Source organism: Mustela putorius, unplaced genomic scaffold (assembly GCF_011764305.1).
Source record: "Mustela putorius furo isolate JIRA1106 unplaced genomic scaffold, ASM1176430v1.1 tig00003867_pilon_pilon_pilon, whole genome shotgun sequence".
NCBI lineage: Eukaryota > Metazoa > Chordata > Mammalia > Carnivora > Mustelidae > Mustela > Mustela putorius.
Genome location: NW_025422019.1, coordinates 29618560 through 29637979, shown reverse-complemented (window position 1 = coordinate 29637979; position 19420 = coordinate 29618560). Strand labels below are relative to the sequence as shown.

General features: G+C 32.7%; 1 long non-coding RNA gene across 1 annotated transcript in view; it reads right to left on the bottom strand.

The window, feature by feature from the left end:
* LOC106006347 overlaps nt 1-19420 on the bottom strand; it is a 213604-nt gene that overhangs the window by 16704 nt on the left and 177480 nt on the right. The gene's annotated exons all lie outside the window — the stretch shown is intronic.

The following is a 19420-nucleotide window of genomic DNA, read 5'->3' as shown; positions in this document are numbered from 1 at the left end:
ATAAATGATGTTTCCAATGCTTAACCTTAAAAAATGTTTTAAAGCACTTTTGAAGAATTGCCCACATTAGCTAATAAAGAGCATATGATGACAAACTATTTAGATCTAAAGCACTTCTTTAGAAGTTCTTGTTTTTAAATTTTGCCTTTATGATGTTCTGTGTTTTTAAAACCCATCAGTACATGTATAACATATAATTTCTTCTGTGGCGACACCAGATCACATGTGTATTTGGAAACAATGTAGCCTTGATTTACATTTGCTACATTAAAAAAAAAATTTATTTATTTATTTGACAGACAGAAATCACAAGTAGGGAGAGAAGCAGGCAGAGAGAGAGGCAGAGAGAGAGGGGGAGGCAGGCTCCCTGCTGAGCAGAAAGCCTGATGAGGGGTTTGATCCCAGGACCCTGAGATCACAACCAGAGCTGAAGGCAGAGGCTTAACCCAATGAACCACCCAGGCCCCCCTACCTACATGTTACATTTTTATAAAAACTGAGATGTTTTTTGTTTATAACCTTTTTGAGAAAGTAAGTGTAGTAAATTGCAAAATCCTTGCCTGAGTGCATTTAGCTACTAGTGTGGGCACACAATAAATATTACATTACATAATGCATTAGAAAATTTAAGCTAAAAAAAAAGAAAAGAAAAGGTAAGATGAGAAAGGGTGGCAGTTTAAAGTAGAATGGTCTTATAAGAAGAAAACCAGAAAATACAAAAGTATGTGGAAATTAAACAACATACTACTAAACAATCAATGAATCAAGAAATCAAAGGAGAAAGTAAAAAATAGCTTGAGACAAATGAAACTGGAAATACAATGTATCAAAACTTATGAGCTGTAACAAAGACAATTCTAAGATGGAAGATGATAGAAATAAAGGTCTGCATCAAAAAAGAAGAAAAATTTCAAAGACAGAGCATAGCTTTATACCTTAAAGAAAAAGAAAAAGAGTAACAAAGCCCAGAGTTAGTGGAAAAAGGAAATAACAAAAATCAGAGCAGAGATAAATGGAATAGAGACTAAAAATAGAGAACAAAAATTAAACTAAGACCTGGTTCTTTGAAAAGATAAAATTGACAAGATAGATGGTCTTTAGATACACTCACCAAAAAAGAGAAGACTTGAATAAATAAAACCAGAAATGAAAGAGGACACCTTATGATACCACAGAAATGCAAAGAATGGTAACTATGAAGAATTCTATACCAATAAATTTGACAATGTAGAAGAAATGCATAAATTCCTAGAAATATACAACCTACCAAAAGTGAGTCATGAAAAATCAAAAATCTGAACAGACTGATTCCTAGAAGAGAGACTGAATCAATAATCAAAACATACCAACAAACAAAACTCCAGGATCAGATGGTTTCACTGGATGAATTCTACCAAACATTTGAAGATGAATTAATACCACCAGTCCTTCTTAAATTCTTCAAAAAATTAAGAGGAAGGAATGTTTCCCAATCATTGTACAAAGTCAGCATCACCCTAATACCAAAACCAGACAAGGATGCCACAAGAAAATTGTAGGTCAATATCCCTGATGAACATAGATGCAAAATCCTCAACAAAATAGCACATCAAATCAACAATACATCAAGAGGATCACACATAATGATCAAGTAGGATCTACTCCAAGAACACAAGAATGTTTCTACATCTACAAATCAATCAGTGTGATACACCACATTAACAAAACAGAAGTCAAAATCATATGATTATCTCAACAGAATCAGGAAAAATATGACAAAATTCAACATCTTTTCATAAGAAAAACTCTCAACAAAGTTTTTCTGGGTGTAGAGGGAATGCACTTCAATATAATAAAGGCCATATGTGACAAGCCTAAAGGTAATGATTATCTCAGTTGTAAAAAATTGAGTACTTTCCTTTAAGATCAGGAACAAGACAAAGGTGCCAACTCTCATCACTTTTATTCAACATAGTATGCAAATGGAGTCCTGGTGTGAGCGATTAGGCAAGAAAAAGAAATAAAGGCATCCAAACTGAAAAGGAAAAGGTAAAATTGTTATTAGTTGCAGATGACATATTTTATTTAAAATTCCCTGTAAAATGTACCAAAAGACGTTAGAATTAATTAAGTAAAGTTACAGGACACAAGAGCAAAATGCAAAAGTCTACTGCATTTCCATACACAAATAACAAATTATCAGAACAAGAAATTAAGAAAATAATCCCATTTGCAATTGCTTCAAAAGAATAAAAAATACCTAGGAATAAATTTAACCAAGGAAGTGAAAGACCTGTACACTGAAAACTACAGGACATTAGTTAAAGAAATTGGAGAAGATACAAATAAATGGATAGATATTCTATGCTCATAGATTGGAAGAATTAATATTGTAAAAATGGCCATACTACTATAAGCCATTTATAGATTCAATGTAATCCCACAAAAACAGAAAAAACAACCCTAAAATGTATATGAAACCACTTAAAAGACCCTGACTAGCCAAACAGATCTTGAGAAAGAACAGAATTTGGTGGCACCCTGCCTCCAAATTTCAAACTACCTTACAACAACAGCATGGTACTGGCACAAAAACACAAACATAGATCAATGGGCCAGAACAGGGATCCAAGAAATAAACCCATGCATATATGGTCAATTAATTTATGATAAAGAACCCAAGAATATATGATGAGGAAAGGACAGTATTTTCAATAAAAGGTGTTAGGAAAACTGGACAGCCACATGCAAAAGAATGAAACTGGACCATTATCTTATACCATCCACAAAGATTAATTTAAAATGGATTAGACTTGAGTATAGACCTGAAGCCGTAAAACTCTTAAAACATGTGGTAAGCTCCTTAATATTGGTCTGACTGATAATATTTTGGATTTGATAACAAAAGCAAAGGCAAGAAAGGGAAAAAATAAATTAAGTGGGACTACATCAAATGAAAAAGCTCTACCCTCTCAAACTCTCAAAATGAAAAGCAAACTACGGATAGAGAAAATATTTACAAATCACATATTTGATAAGGGGTTAATATCCAAAATGCATAAAGAACTTGTAAACTCAAAAGCAGATAGATAAATAAATAAATAAATAAATAAATAAATACTTTTCCAAAGAAGACAAATAGATGGCCAACAGGCACAGGAAAAGATGCTCAACATCACTCATCACCAAGTAAATGCAAATCGAAACCAGAACGGGATATCACCGCATACCTGTCAGAATGGCTCTTCTTAAAAAGACAAGCAACAGGTGCTGGAGATCATGTGGAGAAAATATATGCACTGTTGGTAGGAATGTAAACTGAAGCAGCCACTATGGGAAACAATATGGAGGTTCCTCAAAAAAATTAAAAATAGAACTATTATCCAGCAGGTCCACTTCTGGGTAATTTTCTAAAGAAAATAAAAAACCATTCACTTGAAAATATATATGCACCCTCATGTTCACTGCAGCATTATTTACAATAGCTGAGACATGGAAACAACTAAGTGACCATCAGTGGATGAATAAAGAAAGAAAATGTATGTATATTTCACTTATATGTGAAATCCAAGAAATGAATGCATGAAAGAAAACAAAAACAGATTCTTAAATATAGAGAACAAAATAATGGTTGCTAGAGCAGAGATGGCTGGGTGAGGGATAGGTGAAATAGATAAAGGGGATTAAGAAGTATAAACTTCCAGTTATAAAATAAGTCATAGAGATAAAAATTATATCAGAGGGAATACAGGCAATAATATGATAATGATGTGTTTGGTGATAGATGGTGACTGTACTTGTTGTGATGAGTACTGAGTAATGTACACAATTGTTGACTCAATATGTTGTATACCTGTAACTAATATAACACTGTACGTTAATTATCCTTCAACAAAAAGAACATGGTTAAAGGAAGAAAATGCATATATAATGGTATATTAAGGAACCATTAGAAAGGAATTGTGGAATGTGGTGTACGTATAATGGAGTACTATTATTCAGCCATAAGTAATAAAATCTTGCCATTTGAGACAACGTGGGTGGATACTGAGGGCATTATCCTAAATGAAACAAGTTGGATACAGAGAGACAAATACCAAAAACCCTAATACCATATGATCTCACATATATGTGGAATAAAACAACAAAAGACTCCCAAAATCATGAGCTCACAGAGAGACAATAGATTGATGGTTGCCAGAGGTGGGGGTGGGCGTGGGCAAAATGGGTGAAAGGGGTCAAAGGAACAAATTTCTAATTATAAGATAAGTAAGTCCTGGCACTGTAATACACAGCATAGTGACTATAGTTAAAAATACTGTATTCCGGGGTGCCTGGGTGGCTCAGTGGGTTAAGCCTCTGCCTTCAGCTCAGGTCATGATCTCAGGGTCCTGGGATGGAGCCCCACATCAGGTTCTCTGCTTGGCAGGGGGCCTGCTTCTCCCTTCTCTCTGCCTGCCTCTCTGCCTACTTGTGATCTCTCTCTCTCTGTCAAATAAATAAATAAAAATAAAAATAAACAAAAAAATACTGTATTCCATTTTCAGTTGCTAAAAGAGTAGATCAGAAAAAAAAAAGAAATAGAATGGTCAGATAAGTCCTGTTGGGGAGGTGAAATTTAAGCAATTGTTTGAAGAAGATGAGCGGACTTCTCAAGATAGTCAAACAAATGCATTTCAGGCTCAGAAAAAATTCTAGAAGAGCAGTTTCAAATTTTTAAGTAATATTAGCATGAGATAAATGTACAATTATTTCTCGAGATGATTATTTTAGAAGACTTAACATTCATTTGCATGGGATGGTATATTTTTTTAAAAGTCAAATCATTTTAGTCATATTTTAAATGATAGTATACTATACATGATATCTTTGTAGAGTTGACACTCATAGGAAATATAAAGATTCACAGACTCTATAATGATAACAAATGTTTTTCCCTTTAACACAGGGCATTTATTATTTGTTTTTCTTTTAAAAGCCACAGTTGATGGTATGAATTAATACTGAAATGCTAAAATGTAGTAATATTAAACTCACCATCAAAAGCCTGACACATTATTTGCCTTTCTAATAGTTTTTTGCATCAGTTTGGATAGACTAGAATGCAGTTATTCAGTTAAACACTAATCTAGGTATTGCTGTGGAGATATTTTACACATTATTTTATTTTCATTAACATCTTCAATCCACATAATCCACAGAAACATAAAATCATTATAAATTCACTGCATGAGAAAATGTAAGCTTACTGAACTTTCTTGAGTGTTTAAAATAATATCATAATATAAAAAAATTAATTGCTTTACGAGCAGTATTTTATTTACTCCTTACAAGAACATGAGGTACACGGAGCACTAAGTATTACACACAAACAATGAATCATGGAACACTACATCAAAAACTAATGATGTACTATATGGTGACTAACATAACATAATAATAATAATAATAAAGAACATGAGACAGGTATTACTCATATGCCCATTTTATGGATGAGGAAGCCAATGCATAGACACTGAGAAACAAAACTAGGTATTTAGAGATTGAGTTGTCATGAGACCATGAGAACCCATGCAACTAACTGGAGTGCGAAACAAAACAAAAAGTCTTCTAAGTTTAGTCTTTTTCGATGTTGGTAAAAGTTAAAGAAATTCAAACTACAAGTACTCTGCAGTACAACTTTACACTTTTTGCAGTTAAAAAGAAGGATAGTGTTAAAAACTATCAAGGCTTCGGAGAAAATGATGCAATCTGTATTGATTCTGGTAATGGCAAGTATTTTTAATTTTTTAGAAGTTAGTGTAGCCAGTCATTAACAATTTTAGATGCTATGGCATAATAATTCTACTACAAAGAATAAACTCTCTGCAGATGACAAAAAGGAAAACCAGATTTTTCCAAAATCACATGTTAACAGTAAAATGTTGTAAATAACCTAAATGTTCAAGCAAAGATAAATGAAGAAGCAAGATGGTTTATCAACAGAATACATAACCATTAAATTGAAGACTAGAGAAGCATTTTCCAATGATAACATATGAGATCCTTTATACAAAGTACTCTATGATCTTCTTGGAGAGCATCACACATATTAGCACATGAAGGTTTTCCTATAGAAAAGAAATTTCCTTTGATGTTCAATTAAGTATTTTCCAAACTTATCTGAAAACAAAATAAAGAATGTATATTGTTTACAAAATTTAGGCAGAGTTCAGTAATAACAACTTGTTTCTGCTCAACTCAGTGCCAGATGGGGCAGCTTGAAGGCCTGGGAGTGGAATCATCTGAAATTTGCTTGATCATGTGCCGGATATGACCTCTCATGTTACCTGGGCTTCCTCACAATACGGGGGCTAGGGTCCAAAGGGTGAACACTCCAAGAGAAAGAGAGAGGCAGAGCTGTATTATCTATAATGACTAAGCTTTTGCAGTTGCCTAGTGTCAATTCCACTACATCTACTCATCCAGGCAGCCAAATTTCAGGGAAGAGGGAAACATTTCACTTCTTAATGAGAGAGTAGGAAGGTTCTGGAAGAACATGTGGGATCAGAAATATTTCTGTTGTGATTTTTGGCAAGTACAATTTGCCACATATTTTTAAAGTAATAAGTACCAATTTCCCAAGTTTGGTAAATGTTGATGGATGTATAACAAAAAAAGCTATATAATGTATATATTACATACATATTATCTATCTTTTCATATATATACTTATACATATACTCATACCCACACACTATTTGGCCTAGAGGAAAATTCCCTGTATTTGACACAGTAAAATAGTCCCAATCGTTGTGAAATGAATTAAGAAATTTCCATCCAAATTTATATGAACAATAACAGAAATTAGTTTTCCCATCGACCAGCTCAGTTTCCCATTGACCACTTGGATTATTGTATTGTCTACCTTCTTGTATTTCACAAGAGACAAGTTTTCAAGATACTAAGTCTTACATTAGTGAAGAAAAAAAATCTTTTTTTTTTTAAATTTATTTATTTGACAGAGAGAGAGATCACAAGTAGGCATTTTCTTTTTTACCAGAGTTTTTCAAAGTACTTCCTTTGTGTAGTTACAGCTACCAAATAGAAACTATTTTTTTATGGTGGTGAAAAAACATCTTTAAACAGCTCCTGTTAATTACCCTTACAAATGTGACAGGTTAAAGCAATATAAATGAAACCAAACTGGAAAAATCTGATGTCTATGGAAATTTAAAACTTGGTGAGAATGTTGGGAATGAAAAGTACAGCATAGAGTATTTAGTCAATAATACTGTAATAACTCTGTTTGATGACAGATATGATGATATGAACTACACTTATCATGGTGAGCACTTTTTAATGTATGTGATTGTTGAATCGCTATGTTGTATACCTAAAACTAATGATACATGTTAAGTATACTTTAACTTTTTAAAAAATACAGGAATCAAAAAACAAACAAACAAAAAACAACCATGGAAAAACCTTAGACTTAAAATTATCTCCTATACATCCTTTCTCAAGAAACCTCTGGAAAATGTATTCCACAGAAAATGAGAAAACAAGAGAAAAAAAATGGTTTAAGGAACAGGAGTTTTACGCAGGAAAGAGAAGAAGGAAATCTCACAAACAAGGTTAGAGATATCCCAGAACGATACCTGTGCCATTAGGGATAGCAGCCAAACCAGACTGCAATGTGACTCAAGTTGAGGGTTTTCATCAAGATTCCCCACCAGCTTTTGTAATGGCTTTTCCTATTTCTCTTCTTTTATTTCTAGATCAGTCTAGCAAGAAGTTTATCAGTTTTATTAATATTTCCAAAGAACCACCTTTTGCTTTCACTATCTTTCTATTTTTGGTATTCCTTAATTTATTGATTTCTGATTTTATATTATTTTCCTGTTTCTAGTTACTTTGGGTTTAATATACTATGCTTTTCTTTAAAATTATAAATTTCTCTTTAAGCACTTAACTATATTCTACAAATTTTCTGTGTTTTTATTATCATTAAGTTCATACATAGTTCATATTTCCTAACTTTCCTTATGATTTCTTATTGATTCATAGATTATTTAGAAGTATGATGCTTAATTTCCAAATATTTGGGAATTTTTCATACTTTTTTATTATTGGTCTGTAACTTAATCCTATTTTTTCCTCCCCCACAGAGAACATATTCTGGATGATTTTAAATCTTTTAAAATTTACTGAGACTTGTTCATGGTCCAGCATATAATCTATCAATGAATGTTCCATGCAGAGCACCAAAGAATTCATAGTCTGGTGTTACTCAGTATACGTTCTACAAATGTCAATTAGGTCCAGTTGGTTTTTACTGTTGTTCAAGTTCTCTATTTACTTACTGGTTTGTCGACTTGTTCTAAGAACTGTTGAAAGAGCATAGTTGAAACACCCAACCATAACTGTGGATTAGTGTATTTCTCCTTTCAACACTTATCAGATTTTCTTTTATGTATTTTTAGGCTCTATATCTACACATGACGGTATGTACTTTCGATGTCTTGGATGTCTTTTAGCAGTATAAAATTTCCCCTTTATTTATGAAAAAGATGTCTTTCTTCTTCTCTAGATGTCTATTTTGTCTAATATTAATTTAGCCACCTCAACTTGATGATTTTTGTTAGCATGGTTCATTTTACTTTTAACATCTACCTGTGTCTATATTTAAAATGTACTTCCTCCATCCAGTACACTAAGGGTTGGCAAATTATGGCCCATGGGAGAGATACTTTTTTTGGTAAATAAAGTTTTACTGAAACACAGATACAACCACTTGTTTACATTTTGTCTACATTGTGTTTTGGGAGGCTACAACAGCAGAATTGGGTAATTGTAACTGAAACTGTATAGTCCTCAAACCTAAAATATTTACTATCTACACTTTGATGAAATGTTTGCCAACCATTGTGGTATAGAATTGTTTTACTAGATTTTTATTAGTCTAACAAAATAAAACAATTCACTGGCGTGTTTAGACAATTTACATTTAATATAATTATTATATAGTTAAGATACAAATCTTCTTGCTATTTTCTATCTGAACCATCTCTTCTTTCATCCTCTGTTCCTGCCTTATTTTGAACAAATTCAATTTTTTAGTATCCCACTAACTTATTAGCCATCTCTTATTAGTATCTCTACTAACTTATTAGCCGTCTCTCTGTATACCTTTAGTAGTTATTCTCGGGCTTAGGTATGCAAATTTAACTTAGCATAGATTTAAATAATATATCACTTCCTAAATAACATAAAAATCTTGTGACATTTTATCTCCAATTCTCCCTCTGATTTTTTGTCCTATCATCATACATTTTACTACTACATACATCAAAAAACTCACAATATTTCATATTTTTTTACTTTTTTGACAAACAATTATTTTTTAATTAAAATATATTTTATTTCAGTATAACTGTTATATTCATTTCAGGTGTATAATATAATAATTCAATAGCTCTAACATTACTCAGTGCTCAACAAAAGAAATGTATTCTTAATTTCCTTTATCTATTTCACCCATCCCTCCACCCACCTCCCCTCTGTCAACCACTGGTTTGTTCTCTGTATTTAAGAGTCTTGTTTTTTTATTTGTCTCTTTTCTTTGTTTGTTCATTTGTTTCTTAAATTGCACATATGAGTGAAATATTTTATTTGACTTTCTCTGTCTGACTCATTTCACTCAGCATTATACGCTCTAGGTCCATCCAGGTTGTTGCACATGGCAAGATCTCATTCTTTATTATGACTGAGTAATATTGCCATATATATATATATATATATATGGATATATATGAGTAATATATATGTATATATATGAGTAATATTGCCATATATATGTATATATATACATATATATATATATATATATATATGCTGCATCTTTTTTATCCATTCATTTATAGATGTACATTTAGGTTGCTTCTGTATCTTGGTTATTGTAACTAATGCTGCAATAAATACAGGGATGCACGTATTTTTTTCAAATTAATGTTTCCATTGACTTTTGGGTAAATATCTGTAGTAGAATTATTTGATCATATGTTATTTCTATTTTTGGCTTTGAGTTATCTTTCACAAAATTTTAATGGGAAAAAGTCTTTTATTTTTACCTATTTATTTACTATTTCTGAGGCTTTTCTTCCTTTGTGTGAATTGTGCTCCATTGAATACCATTTTTCTTCTGCCTTAAGACTTCATTTAATACTTTTTGTAACAAACGTCTGCTAGCAATAAATTCCCTCAATTACTTAGCTGTCTTATCTGAAAATGCCATTATTTTGGATTTTTTACTGGATATATAATTTTAAGTTCATAGTTTTCTTTCAGTGCGTTGTTCATTCCAGTGTTTTCTGATTTTCATTGTTTCCATAGAGAAGTCAGTAAATTTTTTGCCTCTGTGCTTTGTATGCAATGTGTCTTTTTTCTGGGCTTTTATGACTTTTCTTTTTATTACTAGCTTTCAGAAATGATGTCTTGGTGTGGTATTCTTTCCTGTTTGAAATTAGTTGAACTTCTTGGTTTTGTGAGTTTATATTTTTTATGAAATGTGGAAAAAGTCTGGTCATTATTTCTCAAATACTTCTTCCTCCTAGAACTCCAATTACACATTTTTTTTTTTTTAAGACCAAATAGTATCAGGACACTGATATCATTTTATTTATTTATTTATTTAAGTTGTCTTACTCTCTGCTTCTGTTTGGAAAATTTTAGCAGCAATGGCCACCATCGCCAAACTGTGGAAAGAGCCAAGATGTCCTTCAACAGACAAATGGATAAAGAAGATATGGCCTGTACATACAATGGAATATTATGCCTCCATTAGAAAGGATGAATACCCAACTTTTGCATCAACATGGATGGGATTGGAGATCATGCTTTGTGAAATAAGTCAAGCAGAGAGAGTCAATTATCATATGGTTTCACTTACTTGTGGAGCATGAGGAACAACATGGAGGACATTAGGAAAATGAAAGGAAAAGTGAATTGGGGGAAATTGGAGGGGGAGACGAACCATGAGAGACTGTAGACTCTGAGAAACAAATTGAGGGTTTGAAGGGGGGTGGTTAGGTGAGCCTGGTGGTGGGTATTAAGGAGGGCATGTATTGCATGGAGCATTGGGTGTGGTGCATAAACAATGAATCTTGGAACACTGAAAAAATAAAATTAAATTAAAAAAAAAAGTTCACTTACATTTTTACCGGCAGTGTCTAATGCATTGCTTAATGCATCCAGTAGATATTTCATTTCATCTGTGGGAATTTCTAGAGCTACAAAACATTTTCCATGACTGTTCTCATTATTTTAATATTTCAATCTTCAGTATGTAAATGATCAGCCGTTTTAAAGTCTTTGCTAATTACATCATCCCTGTCAATTCTTGGTCTGTTTTCCCTGGACTGGCTACTGTATCTGGCTTTACATATGGGGAGAGGCCAGCATCAGTCCATGTCTTTCTCAGTGAGCTTAGAGTACATATGTACCATATGCATGAGGCTCCATGATCAAGTAAGCACAATACCTTCTTCACAAGAATGTGAGAGTTGGAGAAAGGAAGTAAAATAGTTTAAAAAGCATTTTAATAGGGATACATAATTAATGATAAATATCCACAAATAAGGGCTATCTATGCAAGTCCACAAAGGTCAAATAAACCTTCTAAATAAATAGTATAAGTCATGTGATGTCCTCTGTTCTTTACATCTCTGAAGAAAAATATCTGATTATTCAAATGAAATAGTTTCCTTATTTTAATAAGGCAATGAAAATTATATAAATTAATATTTTTTTACTTCTTTCCATCAATTTTGAAAGGAAAAAAATCAAGTGAACAAATAGATAAGAAAAATGCAAACTAAATGCTTGGCATATGAAGCCTCCCACATCCCAGTTGCTTGCTTCTGCTTTATTAAAAAAATATATATATATTTATATATATATAAATATACATATATTTATATGTATGTATGTGTACATACACATACACACATATCCAGTAATTTGGAGTACAAAAGCAACATATACTTATTACAGCAATTTAGGAAAGCATAAAAAAGGACAGGAAAAATAAATTCACCCATCATTTTATACTAAAAGATAATCTCTGTTACATTTTGGAGTATGCATGTAGACATTCACTTTTTTTTTTAAAACAAAAATGAGTAGTGAAAAGTTAGTTATCTTAGAATAGTTTATTCTACCAACATATGTTGGACAGTTTAGTTGGACATTTGTTGGCCATTTTAGTTGTTTTCAAACATCATGATAAAATAATTCTTTTTTTTTTAATGTGTTTACTTATCTTAGAGAGAGAGAGAAAGAAAAAGAGAGAGCCAGCAGGGGAGGGATAGAGGGAAAGCGACAGAGAGAATCTCAAGCACACAACCCACTGAGTGTGGGATTCTATCCCAGGACCCTGAGCCCATGATCTGAGCTCAAACCAAGAATCAGATGCTTAACCAAATGAGTGATCCAGGCACACCAAATAATTCTTGATAATACACTTAGGCATAGTTTTTAGAAATATGATCCCTGAGTAAATCAGTACACACATGTAAAGCTTTTGTTAGAGTTTCCTCCAGAGTTATTTTTTTTGTTAGAGTTTCTCCCAGGAAGATAACACCAAGATGTTGGACTAGAACAACTGCTGGATCTCTAAGTATCAACTCCAATAGAAATTATAGACAGAAAAAGCCAAGAATACGAAAACTTAAAAACTCCTCTGGAGGGCAGGGTGGTATAGAAGACTGTTGTGAACTGGTAAATGTCCTTGGGCCTTGGAACCCAGGGCTCTAGGGCATGAGGCAGCCTATTGACTATGGGAGGACAAAATTGGAAATGAACTGTTAGAGTTCTGCTTTTGATTCTTTTCTGTCATTGCCTTGAAACAAAAATTGACGCCCCCATATCTTCAGGGACTCACACTACTATACAAATGCCCTCAGGAGTAAAGAGTACTTAAAAATTTTTGAGCTGAGAAACAGCCATGAGAAAGGGTAAATACTAACCATTTACATTAATGTGGATGGAACTGGAGGGTATTATGCTGAGCGAAATAAGTCAATCAGAGAAAGACAATTATCATATGGTTTCACTCATATGTGGAATATAAGAAACAGCACATAAGATCACAGGAGAAGGGAGGGAAAACTGAAAACTCCCTGAGAGGGAGACAAACCACAAGAGACTCTGAACTACAGGAACAAACAGAATTGCTAGAGGGGAGGTGGGTAGGAGGATGAGGTAGGTAATGGGTGATGGGGGTTGAGGGACCATGATATACTGAGCAAATGAGCATTAGGTGTTAATGCAACTTATGAATTACTGAACTCTACATCTAATTTAAATTAAAAAAAAAATAAAGAGCTGAGAAAAACATGGGGTGGGAGAACTAACTAACCTTAGGCAGTCATACCCCTACCCTTTCCTACCAAATCACAGAGCTGGTGATTTTGAATCATCATCTATGGATGCTGCTGCTTCTGGTGGGATGGGGGAGTGAGGGGAAATGGTGAGACTCAGATCTGAGGTATCACTTTCCTGACTATAAATTATTGTGATTTCTTGGTGGCCTGAGGATTTTCTACCTACCTGCCATCCTCTGAAATCCGTTGCATTTCTATACACTAATAATGAAGTACCAGAAAGAGAAATTAAGAAAACAGTCCCATTTATAACTACACCAAAAATAGTAAAATACCTAGGATATTTACCAAGAAGGTAAAAGACCTTCTGGTACTCTGAGAACTCTAAAATGCCGATGAAAGAAAATGAAGTCAACACAAAGGGAAAGATATTCTATGCTCTTGAATTAGAAGAACAAATATTATTAAGAGGTCCATATTACCCAATACAATCCACAAATTTTATGTAATCTTTATCAAAATATCAAAGGCATTTTTTGAAGAACTAGAACAAACAATCCTAAAGTTTCTACGGGACCTCAAAAGACTCCAGATAGCCAGAGCAATCTTAAAAAAGAACAAAATTGGAAGAATCACAATCCCAGATTTTAAGATACACAACAAAGCTGTAGTAATCAAAACAGCACAGTTCTGGCACAAAAGCAGACACATAGATCAATGAAAAAAAAGAAAAGAGAGCCCAGAAATAAAAACACAATTATTCTATGGTCAATTAATCTTTGACAAAGGAGGCAAAGATATGTAATGGGAAAAAGATAGTCTCTTCAGCAAATGGTGCTAGGAATATAGGAGAGGAATATGCAAAAGACTGAAATTGGATCACTTTCTTACACTATATACAAAATTAAATTTGAAATCAGCTAAATGCCTAAATGTGAGACCTGAAACCATAAAAGTCCTAGAGGAGAACACAGGCAGCAACCTATTTGGCCTTGGCCATGGCAACTTCCTGCTAGACATATCACTAAAGGCGAGGGAAACAAAAAGCAAAAATAAACTATTGGGATTACATTAAAATAAAAAGCTTCTGTTCAATGAAGGAAATAGTAAATAAAACTAAAAGGTAACCTATTGAACAGGAGAAGATATCTGCAAGTGACATATCTAATGAAGAGTTGGAACACAAAATATATAAAGAATTGATACAATTAAATACCAAAATAAATAAATAAATGAATAAAAATCAAATAATCCAAATAAAAATGGGCAGAAGACATGAACAGACATTTCCCAAAGAAGACATACAGATGGCCAACATCCACAAGAAAAGATGTTCAATGTCCTTAATCATCAGGGAAATGCAAATCAAACCTACATGAGATATCACCTTATACTTCCCAGAATGGCTAAAATAAAAACACAAGAAACAGCAAGTGTTGACAAGGATGTGGAGAAAAAGGAACCATCTTATGCTTCTGATGGGAATGCAAACTGGTGCAGTCACTGTGGAAAACAGTATGAAGGATCCTCAAAAAGTTGAAGATAGAATTGCCATGATCCAGTAATTCCACTACTGGGTGTTTACCCAAAGAATACAAAAACACTATTTTGAAAAGATATGTGCCCCCCTCTGTTTATTACAGCATTATTTACAACAGCCAAGATATGGAAGTGTCCATCTACAGATGAATGGATAAAGAAGATATGGTATATATACACAACAGAATATTACTCAGCTATAAAAACAATGAGATCTTGGCATTTGCAAAGACATAGATGGATCTACGGGCATAATGCCAGATGAAATAAATCAGAGAAGGACAAGTACCACAGAATTTCACTCACATGTGTAATTTAATAAACAAAACAAAGAAAAAAAGAGACAAACTGAAAAACAGACTTAACTAAAGAGAAGAAACTGATGGTTACCAGAGGGGAGGTGGGTAGGGGAATGGGTAAAGTAGGTGTAGAGGATTAAGAGTATACTTTTTTTATTTTAAGAGTATATTAAGATTAAGAGTATCTAAGTGATGAACACTGAAAATGTATAGAATTGTTGAATTACTATTTTGTACACCTGAAACTAATTTAATACTCTATGTTAACTGTACTAGAATTAAAAAATAATTTTTTAAAAAGGAAAAAGAAAAATTACTACACTTATTTAAACAATAGTATATAGAATAATGCTGACAGAATATCTTGGCAAAGTCTGTTGTCTTTAAAAATAGCTAGCAGCAAAGAAAAAGAAAAATGGACTGCAATAGTTTGTTATTTAAAGTAGATAGTTGCAACAAGATGGAATTGGGGAAGGAGAAAGAGAAAACAGGATGTCAGAATGTATAAGAATCTCTTTAGGGAAGATATGTAAATGCTAAGTTGTTATTTTTAAGTATAAAAAGATTAAAAAGAAGATATATAAAGTATATGAAAAAGCTGAAATAAAATGGTAGAAAACATTCAACTGTATCAAAAATTATAACTATTATATGTTTATTGATAGTTTCTTGTTAGTGGGTCTATAAAATTCGTGCTTATAATCTCTACTCCTTTTTCTTTTTGTAAGCTGGAATACCTTTAATTTTTCTTTTAATAATATGTTGTTACTCTAAAGTTTCAAATTCTGGAGATAAAATGAAAATCATCTAGAGTTTACCACAATTTGGTATATATTGTAAAGGACATTAGACCAGATGACTATCTTTTACCAACACTTATCTTCCCTGAACTTTAATATCTTGGTTATTCTTTTGTCAAAATATTTACCTTTTATAGAAGCTTAACACATGCAACCAGAAGTATGACAACAGTTTTAGGAGATACAAACAAGTGAACCAAACAATGTTAAATAATGTAAACCAAAGTTTCTGTTTGTGGAATAGTAGAGAACTAATGGAGCACAGAATTAATTTAGGTATGTGGCACTGAGAAGTTAAGTGAAGCAACGTGAGAGCCCACTGGTCAGGGTTAAAACACTGAATCCCTGGTCACTTCAAAAGGTGGGGGGTGACCATTCCATGGCTCAGTTGGATGTGTACACTGAGACTGTCTAGGCATTTCCTGAGTCAAAGAAAACTGGGTCTGACCTATACATGTAAATGGGAGACCATCAGGTGTCATCAGTACTTATGGGAGGATACTGGAAGAAATGGAGGAAAAAAATCAAAAAGCACTTAAAGACATCAATAGCATTCAAAGAAATCTCAAAAAGATGCTCAGAACCAGATAGTTTTACATGAGTTTTAACACACATTAAAGAAATAGTAAATTCATATCTTGTAAAGCTTTTCCAGAAATTAGAAGAGTAAAAGCTGCCCATCTTATTTTATTAGGTTAATGTAATCTTAATTCCAAAATGAGACAAGGAAAATGAAGGAAAACAACTACAGCACATTTCACTTAAAAATGCAGATTCTAAAATTCTCAATAAAATATTTGCTAACCAAAAAATAACGTGTTAAAAATAATACACCATGATCAAGTAGGATATAAACTAGAAATGCAGTGATGGTTTCATATTAAAAATTCTATCCATATAATTCACAGCATTAATATACCACAGGATAAATGTCATGTGATTACCTCAAAGATGCATAAAAGCCATTTTATAGGGTTCAATAGCTATTTATGCATACCAAGCTTGAAATAAAAGAACTTCCTTAACTTAGTAAAGGTTGTATATTAAAAACCTTTAGCAATGGGGCACCTGGGTGGCTCAGTGGGTTAAAGCCTCTGCCTTTGGCTCAGGTCAAGATCCCAGGGTCCTGGGATGGAGTCCAGTATCAGGCTCTCTGCTCAGCAGGGAGCCTGCTTCCTCCTCTCTCTCTGCCTGCCTCTCTGCCTACTTGTGATCTCTCCCTTTCTGTCAAATAAATAAATAAAATCTTTAAAAACAAAACAAAAAAACAAACCTTCAGCAAGCATTATACTTAAGTGAAAAGTAAGATACTAGATGCATCTTATTTAAGACTAGGCATAAGATAAGGATGCCCATTGCCACTAGTACTTGTTTAACATACTTCCAGAGGAACTGATTAAAGGTATTAGAAAGAAGAAAAGTAAGAGGATGGGAGAGGTAGAAAGAAAACTTTGATTATTTGGAATTGATATATGATCACCTATCTAGAAAAAACAATCTTTTAAGCATTAGAGAGTTCAGCATTGTTGTTAAAACCAAGATCAAGTTTCAAAAAAATCAGTATTATTTCTCTACACAAACAATAGACATCAAGAAAATATTTTAATAAAATTTAAAATATTGATGTCTACTCAAAGAGCATCATGCACAAAATTAAAAAGTTGAAATAATGGAAGCAGATTTTTTTTAGTATCTAAAGCTAACAGGAAATGAATATTTAGAATATACAACAAACTCTTACAGAGCATTTATCAAAAGACAAGAACCCATATGAAAAATAAAGTGTATGAACAGCAATTTCAGAAAAGGGAAGTCAAAAGGCCAATAAAAATATGAAAATATATTCAAATGTATTACTGATAAGAGGAATTAAAATTAAAATGAAAAACTACAAAAATTATGCATATGAGATGGAAAATAGCAAGCTCAATAATGTCAAGGATTGATGGGAGTGAGAGGGTTACTGTTGGTGTGGACCAAAGTATTTGATCAAGCAACTGGCAGGACTTGGTCAAATTAAGCATAAACATGTGTCCTACTACCAGCAATTGTGCTCCTTGATATATATCCCAAAGAAGTCCTTGCAAAATTCCATGATTAAATAAGTATGAGGATGCTCATCATAGCAGTGTTTGTTGCAACAGAAAATCTAGGTAGCAATCACTGGGAAATATAGGTTGTTCAAACACGATAGCTACAAACTATGGAATATTATGCAGCAGTTAGAAGCAATGTACACATGACAACATAAGTAAATGATAAGCACATAATGTTAAGTAAAATTAAGCAGTAAGGAACAAAACAAGATACACAGCACAATATCATATATACATAATAAAATTTAATACACATAAAAAAGGGGAGGGGGCAGGGTGGAGAGATAATTGACACAAGCCCAACCAAGAGACCCATGAAGGTTCATAATATATTCTCTTATTTATTTGAAATTTTCTGTTTAAAATATTTAAAAACATGTATAGAAAATAATACATTATGAAAATACATAGAATAAACCAAAGAGAGCATTTCAGTAGTTACTATAATGACTATCATATTAGAATGGTTCCCTATGGGTCAAGGTCAGGAGCATGGGACTAGAAACAAAAATAAAATGTATAAATAAATAATATCAGTACTTTACACGGACCAACGATGACAGCATGCAATGAACTAAGGAGCACGTTTAGCTTTATTCTCTATGCAAAGGTCCTTTAAAAAAAAAATTCCTTATGGCTATTTTTTTTTTAATTGAAGGGATCTGGTTTTAGCTAGTGAAGTTGAAGGAACTACAAAAATAATTGTCTAATTATTATAATTCAGAAAACAATTGAATAGCTGTTCTAAGTAACCAACTCACCATATTTAACTATAGAAATGAATTAGAAATAAGCAATGTCATTTTTATTTTCAAGATAAGTCATTTCTGACAATATTCATCACAAAAAACTAGCAAAATCAATAAGCTGCTACCCACAAATTAAGGAGAAAAAATAGACTCTAAAGTACTAGCACTCTAAGAGAATAAAGAAAAACAGAACAAAAGGAAAAAATTTCTGCACCAGAGGCTGTAAACTGTTTTATTTCATTCACACAGTTGGCAAAAGTAGGTTTTTTCACAGGCAAAATTCTGTGCTGATGTTAAAAAATTAGGACTCTTCAAAATCCATATTTGTTTCTCACAAAAAATTGTAAAATCAGATTTAACAATCTCTTATTTCTTCCTCGGGAGGATTATAGAGCTGAACAAAAGTGCCTCATTTATTGGTCACATATTCTCCAAAGTTACATTGTACCTGCCTAACACACAATGTTATTTAAAATACCTTTTCTTTGCACATAGTACTCCTCATCTCTCACTCAAAATTTTACCAAAATATATTAAAAACTTTACTTAGTAATGTAATCATATAAGCAGTCATGGGAGGCATGAGCAGAACAT